Genomic DNA, 17,127 nt, shown 5'->3' on the forward strand with positions numbered 1-17,127 from the left:
CCTTGACAGGGTGAGGGGCACAGATGACTGAGTTTTGGCCGTTCTCGTGGTGGCAGGGCAGGAGACACTGCAACCTACAGGAAGCTTCCTCGCTGGAGAGTCCTGTCTGGGGCACTTCCAAAGGGTGGGCTGGCTGCCCACGAGGCCGGGAATGGAAGCTCTGGCTTGGCCTGAGTTCATGGGCATTTTCCCCTGCTTACCTAGGGAAGTTCTGCTTCCAGTTCAATTTAGTAAGTGAATTATGTCCTCTTCCCCCAAACTCAGGAGGAGTGGGGAGATGGAGATGCTACATTTTGTGCCCAGGTCACTTTCATGAGGTAAGAGGTGTCCCTTCTCACAATATTGCAGGGCTCCCCCTGGGACTGGGTCCCCCTGCAGTTTTTAACTCTCAGAGTTGTCCACACTGAGTCTCCAGCAATTCGTCATTCACAGTTCAAGTTTTCCTGCCCCAGCACTGGCTGGATCCCCCTCTGTTCCTGTGAGCCGTGATTCCCTGTGTTTGCCTATCTCTCCAATCTTGGGGGCAGCCTTTTCCTCTCTGTCCTCCACTCTCTTACAGATACAAGAAGAGTTAATTTTTCAGTCTACTGAGCTTTTTTACTTGTTGTTAGGACAGAATGGTGACTTCTAAGCTCCTTACCTGCAGAACCAGAAACTGGAAGTCTTACTTCTATATGCCTGAATGTTGACTATTGAAGTTCATGGTAGCAGAATGAAGGGCTACAGGGTTAAACTCAAGGTAAGCATTTTCCTCCAGTTAAAGGTGCCAGGGAAGTTATTTCTGGGTAAAGGGGAGGAGGCAGTAGAAGTTGTTAGCGAAGTGAAGCATTTGGGTTCATATGGATTATAAATTGTGAAATACACAGATAGTTGAGAGTTGCCTGAACTTGAAATCTGACTCCAGCTGTGATTTGCTTCTTGGGGGCCACTGAAATAGGCAATGAGAGTGACCCACTGAAAGAACTAAGAAAAGTTAACTTTTGATATTTCCATTAAGCAGAAGTTTTTTCTTCCATAGCTGAATCCTTAGGAGTTGGGCAATTCTTTCTGATAATGAATGTTTTCCCTACTGCTGGTTACATCCTTATAGCATGTGTTGGCTTGTGTTCTCTGGTGATGTAAGTGTCGGGGAAAGGCCATTAGCTGTGGAGGATAAAGACCATAGATATTCCCCCTCTCCCTGTCAATTGTTTAGATGTTCATCTCAGTGTTCTGGGAGACCCAGTAGGAAGTTCTGGGAAATAATTCTGGGATAAAAGAAGTTTTAAACAATGCCCATTTCAAACACCAGAACACTGTAAATAAACCAAGCCTCCCATTTACTTCCCTTTTAGACATAAATACATCTTTTCCTCTTCTGGATCTTGTTGGTTCCCTCTTATAGGACCTCAAGCCTGCAACATCCTTGGCAGATTTAGTTTATCTCCGTTCTTCATCTAGTCTTTCCTCAGTCATCTGGCCTTCCTATTGCTCTCTTGATCCCGAAAACTTAGCCTCTGTGCACCAGTGTCAAACTGAATCTTGGCGATAGAGTTTTGGGTGAAGTAGAAAAGAATAGCTTTACTGCTTTGCCAGGCAAAGGGGGACACAGCAGGCTCACGTCTCTCAAAACTGTGTGTCCCAATCTGGGAGGATTTGGTGAGGAGTGTTATAGCAATAGTTCAAGGGTGCATTGCCAATAATGATTGGGGTGTGTGCAGGGCCTGCACTCATTTAATCTGGCCTCAGGTGGTCTCTTAAAAAGCTTCTATGGTTCTTTTAATCTGGAATGAAGGATGCTAACATCTTCCATTGTCGGGGGTTTTAGTTCTGTAAAGAGCTCAAAGGTATTGTTATGTGTATCCCTTGAAGCAGAACCAGGACCCTGCCCCAAGGCTGCACTATTGTTTCTTGACTGCTCCTCCCTTGTCTCTGCATCCTCTCCTTCCCTGATTAGCAACTGTTTGAATCTGCCCTTTGGAACTCAGGGAAGGTCATGGAGGCTGAAGTCTATTCCCTACAAACAAGAAACAGGGGACACGGAAAGGCTTCTGTGCCTAGGAGCCCCACAGGGTCCTGCTCAGTTTCACTCTTAGGCTATACACTCCTTCTTGCAATTGCTTGAGCAACAGACATCTGAATTTTAATGGACATACTTGTTGATGTTCATGTGCACTGGTATTTAAGAACTACCATCTTAATCTATTGATTGTACTTTCTTAATATATTCATTCCCTTCTCTATAAAAGATAGAAGCAGGAATCTATATTGGTTAAGAACAAGAACGCTGGAGCTCTGACATTTAGTAGCTGGGCCAGTTCCTTAAACTCTGTGCTTCCATCTCTTTATCTGTAAAATGAGAATAATAAGAGTACCTCGTCCACAGAGGCTAAGAAAGATTAAATGAGTAAATATGTGTAAAGTATTTAGAAGACTGTCTTGCATACAACCAGCTATTATATTGCATAACAACTATTATCATTACTGAATCCTTCCTATCAACATTGAAAGCTATGCAAGACTCTCCTACTATCCTCTGTAGACCCTTTATCTCTCTCTTTCTGTAGTCACAATAATATCACCTTCCCTTTTTTATTATTTCCTCCACCAGATACTGTTCCCTTTCCCCAGCAGGGCTTTAGTACCAGATAAGATGCTTTTCTCAGCTCCACCCTTTAACCTAGTTATTTTCTACTCATTCTTCCATTGTCAGCTCACTGGTCCCTTTTGTAGGGAACCTTCAGACTAAGCAAATACCCCTGTTATGTGCTTTAAAATTCTTCATAGCATTTATCACAATCGTAATTTTATATTTATGTGTACAACTATTTGACTAATGTCTGTCTCCTCAACTAGACTGAAAGCTCCAAAAGATGTGGGATTCTGCTGATATTTCCATAAATGTTTCCCCAATGCTGAGCACTGGGCCTGGCACATAGTAGGTTCTCATAGGTCTTTGGTACAAGAGTGATGAACAAATATGAATGTACATAAAAATCCTAAGGAGAGAGACAAGGCAGGGCTGCTGGTAAGTACTTCAACATTATTTAAAGAGTCTACCTTTGATATAAGACAGACCTGAGGACCAGTCTTCACTCTGCCATGTGCCAGCTATGTAATCTTGGGCAAGATTCTTAACTTTCAAGGGGTTCCCTTTCCTCATCTGTAGAATGGCCATACCACTCTAGGGAAGTACAGTGTCTACCATACAGAGTTGTTACGGGATTAAAGAGAAAATGCATGCATAGGTCTTACTACAATGCTTGGGCCAAAGCAAATGCCCTATAAATGTTCATTATGATGCAATGATAATGACCTTCCTCCTGTTAACAAAACTCCCTAGAGGTCCCCAGTCTTCTCAGTGGCTAATTTCAACCATGCAATCCTTAAGTGATCTATTATGCATTTCCCATCCCATCTTTACTCACAGCAAGGAGACTGCGATGCCTTGGATATCTCCTGCACAAACTGGTCAGAGTTTGCTCTACCCCTTGCCTACTCTTGCTGTCTGTCACTGCTTCGACCTGCTCAGCGTGCCTGGTATTTTTTTCTGCTGCTAACACCAAGGCATGCACCTCTATGCACATTCAGCAATTGCCAGGGCCTTTGCCAGAACTACTCTGTCATCTTCAGTGCCACCCCTGCCACTTCCTTTCCTCAGAAGGGTTGGGCTCCCTCTTTCCTTTACTGCAGTTGGCAGAATAGAAAAAGGAATGAAGCCTGACCCCCTCGGAGCGAGATGAGCGATCTGTGAGGCACAGCTTTTCTAATGCGTCCTTTGTCCTTTGTGCTTTGAGGTTTCCTCTCTCCAGGGCATGCCTCGGAGGGCCCAGGCAAGTAATGTCACGATTTTCCCGGAGATCCTAGATGGCGGCTCTGTCTCCCTACATCAGTGAGGTTGGGGGCAGTGAGAGTGACAGGAAGGAGTGTCAACCCTAGGAAACTTGGAGCAACTATTGTGCAAGCTCTCTTTCACCTCTAGGACATGCACCTTTTTTCTCTCCCCCCAACCCCTAGGCCAACTTTCTCTCATGAAGAAAATCCTTCCTCTTACAAAGTAGTCTTGCCCTGGTCCAAGGGCATTTGCAGATCAGCCAGGGCCATTCAGAGGGGCCCTGAGCAGTTTTAAAGTCCTAGGATGCCCCCACTTTATACAATAAGTTTTATGTTATATTTTTTATTTTCACACTAAGGAACATTTGGTTCATCCCTTCCCTTGACACCTTATCCACGACACTCTCCTTTCCATTTATTTGGTGAGGGTTTTTTTGTTTTGTTTTGTTTTTTGCAGTAGCAATGGGAGTGGGTAAGGCAGGTAGATTATATGCTCTTTTGCTTCTCTGAAGTGGCCTTGAAAAAGTTTGAAAATCACAATTTGAGGAACACATCAGGGAGGAAAATTCACTCTTGCCAGACCTCCTGTGAGGAATGAATAGCAATAGAAATAGTCAAATGATCAGTGTTCTACCTAAATTTTGTTAATCTTTTCCCAAGGTAAAGCGCGTACCATTATTTTTTACAGGATGCTTTGCTGATTTTTCTTTCAAGGACAAAAGATTTGTAGTCTGAGCAGCTGGATCACTTCCTCCCACTATTTTGTCCTTGGAGACATTTGGCCCATTAAAAGGAGCCCACGGATTCCATTTCAACAGATGCATCTCACATTTATTCAGGATATAAGTGATAGGGTGACTCATTGTGCTGCTAATACAATTACAGTCTTTGTTGTTTTAGAATCATATCTTGATTCCATATAGGCAAAGAGATTTATCATTATACTCTGCTGTAAAGAAAGACTAAAAGGACAATATATGTGTAACATTGTCAGCGAAACTGGAATGTTCCTACTTGAGAATAAAATGAACAGTTTGTCATTTGATTCACAGCCTTAGGTGAATGCACATAGAATGTGGGCTTTCTGAAATTCAGTATAAAGCCAGGGACTCCTGGGTTTGTAACACTGGAAAACCTATAATGAGGTGCTCTGGGTAGCTGGTTGTTGAGAAATAAAAAAGAGAGAAAGAACTCTTATTCACTTTCTTATATGTTTTGTACAAATTCTATCTCTACGTGAGTAAAATGCAAGTACTGGTAAGTACAGTATTTGAATTTTACTTTTGATCGCTTTTGGACAAACATGTACATACATTTAAATTCTCCAAAGCAAATTTTTGAAAAAGCTTTATTATTAAGGCAATTCTGTTTCTCCTTCAACAATGTCTGTCCCTTCCCTTTCTTTCTTCTACTACTTTTAGCTCCCAGTTTCTGTAGGGGTTCTTGAGGCAGCAGGAAGAGTGAATACAGCTGCCTACTCTTCCTCAAACTACTTTCCTGGGGCCAAAAGTTTCATTCAGGAAGTGAAAGAAACAAGGTACCTACCTGACCCGGGGGGGGGGGGGGGGGGGTGGGGGGGGGTGGGGGGGGAGGGGGGTGGGGGGGGGGAGGGGGGTCTTGTCACTGATAAGCAGGAAAAACATCCTTGTGAGTTTTCTCTAAGGTCTGAATTTAGAAGTAATTTAAGCTGATGAGAATTTGAATCTCAGCTCTGCTATTTACCAGTTGGGTGACCCAAAGCAGATTATCCTCTTAGTGAGACGTAGTTTACATAATATGGCATCACAGTTCTACTCTCCTTAGAGGATCATCAGAGGATTCTGAATGATGTCACACTGACTGGTGCATACTTAGTACACAGTAAATGTTAGCTATTCTTTTTCTTTTAATCATTATACTCTCAGGACTAACTGGTAGCCAAATGCATGAGAGTTATGCACTATTTGGAAGCCAGCTCCAGTTAACCGAGTGAGAAAAGAGGTGGAATATAGTTTTTGACATACGACCTGTTATTTGATCTCTGGTGGGCTAGTTAACCTCAAATCCGAGGAACTATATACCAATCATAGGACTGGGTTTTGATTAAGGTTATATTAACCATGATTTGATTCAACAATGAACAGACAATAAGAGCATGTCATAGGTTAAAGGAATTAGGAAGAAGTAAGAGAATCCTTGACTTAAGATAGGCAAAATGTTGATATTTTGTGCTCAAGAGGCAGTGTTGTATAACAGAAAGCCATATGCTTTGGAACTAGAGAGAGATGGGTTCAGATTCCAACTCTAAGAGGTACCAGTTGTGTAAATTTAAGGAAAATGTTTCCTTTTTTTTTTTTCCTGTAATATGTGGATAAGCATACTTACTTTGGAGTATCAAAAAGATTGAATGGATAGCTCATTTTAAAGTACTTACTAATACCATGCTAGGCATATAGTAATTTCTCAGAAAGTGTTAGTGCTTTTTTTTCTCCCTGTTCTCACCTCTTTAATGATGCATAAAGCTATGATTTGACACCAACTCTAAATGTGGCTCCTACTCTGTCCTAAAGAGCGTTTTCTCTGCTGGCTCATGATCTGATTTGCTCATTGCCTGAGAAGCCCTCTCTCCTCGCTGGCTTTGTCTGCTCAAGCTTGACACAGCCCATCTTAACTAAGTGTTAGAAGAAGTCAGATTTTTGTCTCAGATGAATTTCTAATCGATGACATATAATTCTACCTAGAATTGCATTGGTTGGGGAATGTCTCTTCAGCTACACCATGTAGGTGAACCTTTACGTATATATTACCTGTAACAGCCACTTGGGATTTATTTTTTTTTTGAAAGTAGGTAAAGCATAAATCATGAATTAATAAAATACTCTGACAATGAAGCTGCTTCTGCATCTGACTAAGGGGGATTAATTCTCCATAGCCATGACTGAAAGAAATCAGATTATAGTTTCAACAAAATAGTAAACTGTGGTTGTTTCTTTCTTTCCCTCTCAGTTTGATGTTCTGGTGATTTTGTATTACAATCCACGGTCCTGGTGCCTGCTTTTAAAATGAAGTTTTATCAGTACACAGCTGCACTCATTCATTGATGTATTGTCCATAGATGCCTTCAGGCTACAAGGTAGAGGTGAGTAGTTGCACAGAGAGTAAACCATGTGGGGCCCCCAAAGCTGAAAGTATTTACTATCTGGCCTTTTACAAGAAAAGTTTGCTGACACTTGTTGTAAAGAATTAGAAAACTATTTATGTGTTAACCTATGCTTGGGCTCTCTTTAGATGGAACCTGGGGCATAGGGTGAATGCTTTCTAGAATAGGACACAGTAGGTCTGTAACAAATGGCAATTGAATTAAATATCTACAAAGCATTAGTGTTGAAAAAATGTTAGTAGCAATTCTTAACATAATGACATTAATTGGTTCTCACTGAACACAGAAGAGTGATCTCTATTGTTAAAGAAAGGTTTGGCATCATTGAAAATGGACACTCTCATGAATCCAGTTGAGGCGAAGGAAGGGTGAAAACTTCATAACTAGAGGTCGCTGAGCTCCACCCAACTGTCTGGTGAATTCCCATGGTGTCAGGCCACTGTGAAGCCTTGCTCATGAACGGAAGGCCATTTTTAAATTTTTCCTGCTAGTAAACGTTCAACACGAAGCCTTCCTGCCTTTTCTCTATCCAAACATCTCACTTTCCCCAGGATCAGCGTGACTCTGTCCAGTCCCTGTCACAATGCTGTGGCAAAGAAATGGAAAAACTATTCAAGTTGAAAAATTACACCAACTGGTAAAATGTAGCTGGCTCAGTACAGTTAAAATGTCACGCATTTGTAGCTTCATTGAACGACTTTACTTATCCAGAAGGAGCTCCAACTTCTGGTCTAATGGGGCTTTGGTGGCTAACTCTATCCAGCCAGAGCTGTATGTTGACTCTTTGTGTTCAGTTGACCCTCTCCCAAGCCTGGGAGTGTGGGAACCAGTACCTGGGCAGAGCTGAGCCTAGACCACACACTCATTTCACAGAGCCCATTAAACGGTTATCATATGATGCTATGTTACTCCTCCTGTTGACCTTGCCCTGAACGGCTGTGTGTCGAATTACTAATTATCCCTGCAGCTTTGCTACCTAAATGCCAGTTAATTTCCACCTCCACTTTTGGAAGCCACACTGCTCAGACAGAGCCACTGCAGTAACCTCAGGAGCTACCCGTTTCTTGCAAGGCAGTGGGATGCCATCTACCACCACTGTAACCGTTACCACCAAGAGATGTTTTCTTAAGTACACAACAATAGCTAAAGACCAGAAAAAAAAAAAGAAAGAAAGAAAAGAAAAAGAAAAAGCCTTGCATTCACTATTCAGCTCTGGACCGTTCTCATGCTTCAGTTTCATGCCTGGTCAACACTGGACACTTGCCTGTGCTGTATGGAAATAACAAGTCACCATCTGGGGGTTTCATCATCTTACTCAGAGGCAGGCGTGTCTCTAAGGATTATGCTTTGCCTACTTGGCACGGAAATCCTGCTTTAGCTTCAGTGATTAGCAAATGTAGGGACTGATTTCCCTCAGTCTAGACCCCAAAGACTGGCCCAGACAGACACAGGAATTCCCATGAAAACCCTCTAGGCTGCAGGCCATGATTTACCTTCTGTTGTAATTTTCTTGCTAGGATATTGCTAGTAAGGTTTTGCAAATCTTTCAGTTTAAATTGACCCATTAATCTGGGATTACAAAGTGTTAAAATCACGCTCATATTTGAAGAAGATAACTCAGGAGCACTGTAGGTCACACAGGAGTGGGCAGTGGGCGTGGGCTGGAAGAACAGTTAGGAGGCCGATGATCATTTTTTTGATTTAAGCATTATTTTCTATGTTAAAATTGTTTGTAGCCGTCAGAAAATAATGGACTACATGGATCTCTCACATATGGCTAAATTCAAAGGGCTTTGATTTTAAAATAAGAACCCAGGTTTAATTGATTCTTTCGTCAATCAACACTAAAATCAAGGCAAGGGTCTTAACCTAAGTAGTGTTTGTTGTTTTATTGGGTGGTTTTTTTTGGTGAATTTCCTAGTTGGCTTTCGAATTACTGACATGTAGTTACCTACACCAAGAAATAAACAAAAAGATGCTTATTTTTATGAATACAAAGGGCAGTATTACTTTATTCATTTCTTCTTTAAACATTTATTGGGCTTCTGCCACATACCTGGCACTGTGCTAGGTGCTGGAAATACAACAATGAGAAAAATTACATTCTGTTCCTCCCTCATGAGGTGATAGTACCTCCTGAGACATGATCAATTAGAATTAATGTGTGTAAATTCACACATTAAGCAACTAAAAACATAATAACTTTACAAATGACTGTTTAGTGACACTATTTCCTCTACATTAAGACACCAATTTTTTCTAGTTTATTACAACTCAGCAAAGCTTTTTTTTTTCTATCAATGTCTTTTAATTAGGAAGATAACTCTACTTTTTGGAGAAAACTTTGGAATACTTTTCTGTTTGGAAATACATTTCCCATCATTAGTTTTTATTTCAAAACTCTTCTTTTATGATTGAAGTTATACTTTCTCCCAACCTATCTTTCTGGCCTTATCTTTCATTATTCCCCCTTCCTGCTCAATGCTCTAGTCAAACCAGGCAGCTTCTCTTCTACTAAGATGGCTGACCTTTTCCCATCTCCCTATCTTTGCTCACCATGTCTTCTTTGCCTGAAATGCCCTTCCTCCACCTACCAACATCTCCACCTGCCTAATCCTACTCAGTTCCAAGAGCCGGCCTCTATGCCATCTCCTTTATGAAGATGTGCCTGCAGAAGAGGGAGTTAAGCTTTCTGTTCTCCTCCAAACAATTAGAGCACTTTTTACTTCTCAGCAATAATGCAGGGCCAATAACATATGTGTCTATTTCTCTTCTTTTCTATTGGCGTGTCAGCTTACAGAAAGCAGGAATAATACCTTACTTTTATTACATTGCTTATAAAAACTTTTAATTTATTTATATATTGTAATAGGTAATTATAATTACATGTAATATAATTCTACTACATGTGATTATAATAATATATACTTATCATATTAATATAATATATAATTATACAATTACAATTATATTTTTATTTGTAATAAATAAGTTTTATTACCTCAGTTATCCATGAAGACATGGCACCAATATTTCTTGAGAACTTCCTATGTGTCAAGTTCCACGCAAGGCTCTGGAGATATAGCTACCCTTACTCCCCATCTTACTGGTGGGCATTAAATACATGGATGCTATAAATATGGTATTTGTGTGATACCAAGTTAATGCTCAAATACTCTTCAGATCTGGCCCAATTCTTGACCTGTGTTGGAGGTGAGGTCCCAGAGGCCATGGGAATGAATATTTTTTAGGGGTTTACACTCTCTGACAGTGCTTGTTTTCAGTGGTATCTGACTCTTTATATACCTTGCATCATGAAAATTTGGTTAGGTCAACACTGGATCACCAGGAGAGAAGAGTTGGGCAACTCTTCAAACTAGCAGCTGCAATTTGCAATCAGGCCCAGGGGTGTAGCTTCTGCGACTGTCCAGGCTGCCTAACTGCCTTTTCCAGTCATGCAGTAGAGTGGCAAAGCTGGAAAAGTATAGGCTGCTTTGGTGTTAGACTTGCCTTTAGTATAGACACAGCTTCACCCATAACTAGAGGGAAAGCTTTGGGGGGGCGGGGGGGTGCCTACTTCATCTGTAAAATAAGATAGTAATACCCTCCTCAGTGAAGATAAGTAAAATATGTAAACTCTAGTGTCCATAACTATGTCCATAAATTATGTATGGTCTGTAGGCCAAATCTGACCTGCTGCTTGTTTTACAAATAAAGTTTTGTTGGAACACAGGGACACCAAGTTATTATGTATTTTCTATGTGTCTGCGTAACATAGGCAGCACTGAAAAGTCACAACCAAGACGGTATGGCTCATGAAGCCTAAAATATTTACTATCTGGCCTTTTATAGACAAAGTTTGCTGATCCCTGGACTAGAACACAGCCCTGCACCTGGAAGATAGTCAATAAATATTAATTGTCATAATTATTCTCTTTTTCACCAGACCTAATCTGGGTGAGAGTGGAAAAGAAAGGCTGGAGAAGAGTTGGCAGGAGAGGGACTAGGGTGGCTAATCTTCTCTTTCCACTTATTGGAAATTCAAATTGGAATTGAACTTGAGTCTGGGACTGAAACTTAATAGAGACCTGAAGAAGTAAAATTTCTTTCTTTTTTTTTTTTTTCCTTATTGAAAACTGTCCAAAACTTTTTCTGGACAGTTTTCTGGTCCCCAAACTTGTTCTTTCCTCTTGGAAAGCACTATATGTCACTGTTGAAGTTAACAGTTTGTTCTTAATAATGGTTATCATGGGTAGAGATCATGAAAATCTTCCATCAGAGCATAGCACTGCCATTCCAGGCAGTTTTTGCCTGTGTTGGTATTGATTTCAATTAAAACAAGTTATCTGAATCACTGGGCTTCCTGTTGGCTGCACTCATTGCCCAGTGATGCAAATGGAAAGCCTGTTTCAAACCTATGATATCTGGTTACTTACAAGGCCCAGGCAGCTGGGGTATAAACAAACCTCAAGCACCAATCAGTGTAGAAGGAAATGATCTTCATTTGCCCTACATGATGTCATCCATCTTGAGCCTGACAATTTTCTAACAATTATTGACTGTGAGGCCAGGCAAATCTTACAAATTCATCTTATTCCTTATCAGGGCAGGTAGTCAAGCGTATCCCAAAACATTTGATTTGGTTCAATGCCTTGTGTAGATATCCTTTCCTTCTCTCTCTCTCTCTCTCTCTCTTTTTTTCCCCTCCATTATGTCAATCTCTGTGGGAGGAGTTTGTGTGTTTGCACAAAGCATAGCATGATGGTCTTCTGTGTCTGTGTGTTTATTCTGCGGGTGAGCATTTGAAAGGCTTTTCTCTTCTACTTGTTAGCTTACAAATAGCCTAACCCAGTGATCAGACACCTTCATTTCACATAATGATTCAGCAATTTGTGTCAGAACGGTTCTTTATAATAGCAAAACAGACCATCATTTCCAAAGATACATGGCACATGAGGCCAAATGTATAGAACATGTTGTAATTTGTGCTTCTGTAAATTCACATATTTGAATCACTGCCTTTAAGGCTTGTGTACTAGATCAAGTCACCTAGCTAGAAAGTGAGCCTAAGTCACTGTGGAACAGATTGACTGTTTTTTTCCCAAATTGCCTTCTTTCGGACACGTAGCTAGACGATATTTCCTAGCCTCCTTTGCAGTTAGGTGCAGCTTTGTGTCAGAGTTGTGGTCACTGGATGAGGTAGAAGGGATATACACCTTTTTCAGGCCTAGGCCATAAAATCCTCCTAAATGCAATCCTCTAATCTCTTTACTGATCTTACAGCTGAATAGAGAGGACTCCAAGGACATACAGGAGGGAGACATGGCGAGATGGAAGGGGCCTGGGTTCCTGAATGTGAAGGTGGAGCAGATCTCCTAGCCCCACACTTGCCATCACCAGCCCATATTGCACTGTGATGAGATCTTTTGTGCCACTCTTACCATCACCCCACACTGGACTGTGATGAGAACAAGCAAACATTTATTGTAAGTCACTGAGTTTTGGGGTTGTCTGTGATAACAGTGAGTCTAGCCTGACGAATGTACTGGCTGTCATTCTTCTGTGTAGCATTGTTAATTTTTAGTCATCATCTTCACAAATGCAATCACTTTCATGACATTATATTTTGCTGTATTGTATGAAATAGATGATATGCTATAAAGGTGTTTAGAAATGTGAAGATGTGTGGGCATATTCATTGAAAATAAAAAGGCTCTTATGTAGTTTTTCCTCCACAACATTCCTGTGCTGGAGCTAACTTGTTCAATGTCAAAGTAACAATAGGGCTTGATGTCTTAGTTTCATCTTATAAGCAGAACTCTTTTTTGTAGAAATACCTGTTTTCCCTGGGTGGGTCCATTACTCTATATTAATTGAGCCAACTGTATATGAAATATCGAGCCTAATTATTGGGCAGAAAATGGCAAATTATTTTGTCTTTGTTGGGCTGAACATTTATTTGTATCTTAGAGGGAAGTGAGTATGGCATTAAGGAGGAAAGGATGAGGAAGTAATTTTGCAGGTGAGGAATCTGCAAAAGGTTTAGTGTTACTCTGTGATTTTCCTCTGCCACTGGCTGGCCTGATCCAGGGGAGGCTGCAGTTTTAGGCTTGATCACAGAGTGAGAATTTTGCAGAGCATAGTGTCAGACCTAGGATGGACACACACATGAGCAAGAAGCAAATCGCTATTGTTAAAACCAGGAAGATGTTGGGAACATTTGTTTCTGCTACTTATCCCGAGCTGACTGATGCTTGGGGGCCCAGAGACTTTAGCTAACTTAACCTAAGATCACAGACTAATAAATTGTGGAGCCAGGATTTGAATCCAGGAAGCCTAATTCCAGAACGTATGCATATAACCACTCTTGTGTAGGAGGAAGAATTTCTTGGACTTTGTGTGTAGAATAGACTGGAATAGGGAGAGGCTAGAGACAAAGATCCTATTTAGGAAGACTCTAAATATGAAGTTATGGGAATCTGGAAGAGGGTGCATATTTAGGGACTCTGATTTACATAGAGTAGCTGCTTCACAAACAACACTTGAAAAGGTGAATGAGTGAGCTTTTTTCACTACAGGTGCCAGTAAGTGCTGCTGTCACCACCACTTTCTGGGTAGTCATTTTTTTTACTGTACTTCTTTGCTTTGCCCACACATCATTGCTGGCGGAGTCACTGAGTCACAGCTTCCCTGAGGATGATCGCCACCCCCCACCAACGGTTCAGTCTGCACTCTCCAAACAGATGGAAGGCACCCTGCCCTTTTGCTAGATCCTCAGTCAGCACTGTCACAGCTCTTTATTGCCTTTTCCCATCCTTTCCTTTGCGGGTTCAGCGCTGTTAACTGAAACTTAATTCACTCTTCCTTCATGTTACTTATAACGTCTCAGCAGAAAGTCTCTTCTCTGATAAGTCCTCTTGCCCTTTCTCTCACCCTTTCTTTTGCATTTGGTGCTAAGGACGGCATAGGGGGTTACTGAAAGATAAAAAGAGTCTCTCTTCAGTTTCACAAATGCAATTCTTCTCTGATTTGGTAATATTTAGAACCTGGGAACATTAGCCTACATTCCCAGTCTGTGCTCCCCGCTGCCTAAATCCTCATGCTAGAAAAGCAGTCAGCAAACTTAAAACCCACGATTGCTCTAAGTAGGTCTAAGCAAGTCCCATATTTCACCGGCAGTTGGAAATGGAGAACAAAGGAAGGAAAGGAAAAGTGGTAGGACAAAGGGAATGGGGTGAAGAAGAAAGAGGAAAGTGTGGAGAAAGCTTGCTTGTACTAAAAGCATGCATTCTTATCTTCAAGATGCTCACTTAAGGCCATTTGTTTTTTCTTATGTGGTAGAAGCTGATGTCACTTTCTGGGGATAAAATGGTAGGATATCTTTGAAAGTAATTTTTACAGGAATGAACAATTTTGTAAAATTTCTGACACAGGCTTGTATAACCAAAATGAATTTTTTTAAAAAAGGATGGTTTAATGTGAAAAATCTATTTCTGGTAGGTATTATGCCTCTCATAACGTGGTCATCTTTTAAATGACAGTCATTAAAGTGCAGTGGGGCTGCGCATGAGCGGTAGCCAGCAGCATTGGAAAGATGGGAAAAGAAGAGGAAAAAAAAAAAAAAAAAAACGATCACTTTGGTTCCAGAAAACCTCCTAAAAAGAGGAAGGCGTATCAGGCCCTCAAAGCCACCCAAGAGAGGCAGGCACTTTTGCAAGAAAAGGAGCAGAGGAAATGAAAAGAGCTCCAGTTTAAGTGACTAGAATGGTTCCTAAATGATTCCTGGCAGCAACTACATGACAGGGTGCACCTTAGATGGTTAGAAGGGAAACCCCATGGCTTGAAAGTGCCAGATAAACCTTTCTTGGCCTTTGTTGTAGGCATCCAAAGGATTAACGTGGTGAGTTTACTGGTGCAGAGTACCACTGCAAGACTTTGCCTAAGTAAGATTTTCAGTGGTATCTTTGTGTAAGTAAACCCTCATACCATAAAAACGCTTTGGTATAGTGGACTCTTATGTGGCCTGGGGAATTTGCAAATCTAAAGTCTGTTTGGGAACTCAGTTTGAAACACGGACAAGCCAAGGTCAAGAATAAAATCATCCCTCTAACAGACAACACAGTGATTGAGGAGCACCTGGGGAAGTTTGGTGTCATTTGCTTGGAAGACTTCATTCATGAAATTGCCTTCCCAGGGAAGAATTTTCAGGCGACCTCAGGGTTCTTGTGCCCTTTCCAACTCTCAGTGGCCCATCACACTACCAAGAATAGGGTGGGCTTCCTCAAGCAAGTGAGCTCACCTGGTTATGGAGGCAAACACATCAATTGGCTCATCCAGCAGCTGAACTAAACTTGGAATCTCTGAAAGTACAAGTGCATTGCAAGAATATGTTTTTGTTTTATGTAATTGTTACCCAGTATCTTCAAAGAAGGTTATTTTCTGCTATATCTTCAGAAACTGGAGGGGAAGTGTCAGGGAAAAGATGGCGATGTTCACAGCAGGCACTTTTCATCCCACCCCAGTTCCAAGGAAAAGTTCCTGTGTATTTTCCACATTAGCCACCATGCACCTCTGAAACCAGCAAAGGACTCATGCCATGGAGGAGGGAGTCCTGTTTTGTCATATCTTCTTTCCTGAGCTTTAATGTTGGTGAATGAATACCCAAGCATGAATACAAGACAGCAGTGGACCAAGCCCAGGGACATACTTGAACGTGGGGATTCCTATGGCCTTGTTTTGGGAAGAACTTGAAATACAATTAGAAAGAAGTGCACACACACATAAAAATTATGACAATTAACCTGGAACAAATATTCAGGAAGGCTGAAGTGAAGTCTATGAAATCATGAATGGTGTAGCTTCATAATAAACAATAGCTCAGTTTCATAGATATTTATTTAGTTTATGGATTTCAACTCATGTACTAAGCCCTGAGAATACAGAGATAAAAGAGACACAGTCCTGCAGTGAACTGGGGGCTCATACAGTAATTCATGTAGAACAGAGGTAGTGGTGGGCTTCCTAAATGATGTGAAGGATGTAGTAAGTCTTGAGTGAGTAGATCTTCAGAAGAGAACACTGCAGTCAGAAGAAAGGAAGGGCCTCTGAGGAACTATGAGAATTGATAGAGCTTAAAACATGAAGCAGAGAGTGATGGGCAATGAGAGTTGAGAAGTAAGAACACCTTGCTACTTTTACATGGCAATTAGGACATTTAAAGATTATATTATTCCATGGAAAGGCTCACGTTCCAGTGGTGCTGGGAAAACTGAATAACTACATGTAAAAGAATGAAATTAGAACATTATCTAATACCATATACAAAAGTAAACTCAATATGGATTAAAGACCTAAATGTAAGACTGGATACTATAAAGCTCTTTGAGGAAAACATAGGCAGGTACCTCTTTGATATAAATTGCAGCAATATTTCTTTGGATCTGCTCCTAGAGTAATGAAAATAAAATCAGAAATAAACAAATGGGACCTAATTAAATTTAAAACCTTTTACACAGCAAAGGAAACCAAAAACTAAACAAAAAGACAACCTACAGAATGGGAGAAAATATTTGCAAATGATGCAACTGATAAGTGATTTATTTCCAAAATATACAAACAGTTCATACAGCTCAATATATAAAAAAAACACCCAATCAAAAAATGGGCAAAAGACCTAAATAGGTATTTTTCCAAAGAAGATATATAGATGGTCAACAGGCACGTGAAAAGATGCTCAACATCACTAATTAGTGGAGAAATGCAAATCAAAACCACGATGAGCTATCACTTTACACTGGTCAGAATGGCCATCATCAAAAAGTCTACAAGTAATAAATGCTGGAGAGGGTGTGGAGGAAAGGGAACCCTCCTACACCGTTGGTGGGAATGTAAATTAGTGTAGCCACTATGGAGAACAGTACAAATGTTCCTTAAAAAACTAAAAATAGAGTTACCCTATGATCCAGCAATCCCATTTCTGGGCATATATCCGGAGAAAACTCTAACCTGAAAAGATACATGCACCGCAATGATCATAGCAGCACTATTTACAATAGCCAAGACATGGAAGCAATTTAAATGTCCACAAATAGATGAATGGGTAAAGAAGATGTGTATATTCCAATATACAATGGAATATTACTCATAAAAAGGAATGAAATAATGCTATTTGCAGC

The 17,127-nt window shown here is 40.7% G+C and overlaps 1 pseudogene across 1 annotated transcript; it reads left to right on the forward strand.

Annotated features, from left to right (window-relative positions):
* Positions 1-682: 682 nt before the first annotated feature.
* On the forward strand, positions 683-15,428 carry LOC307193947 (large ribosomal subunit protein uL30-like; annotated as a pseudogene). Its single transcript has 2 exons — positions 683-739; positions 14,530-15,428. The product of its transcript is annotated as a large ribosomal subunit protein uL30-like (transcript).
* The last annotated feature ends 1,699 nt before the right edge of the window (positions 15,429-17,127 follow it).

This window comes from Stenella coeruleoalba (assembly GCF_951394435.1).
Source record: "Stenella coeruleoalba genome assembly, chromosome: 11".
In the NCBI taxonomy this organism is placed as follows: domain Eukaryota; kingdom Metazoa; phylum Chordata; class Mammalia; order Artiodactyla; family Delphinidae; genus Stenella; species Stenella coeruleoalba.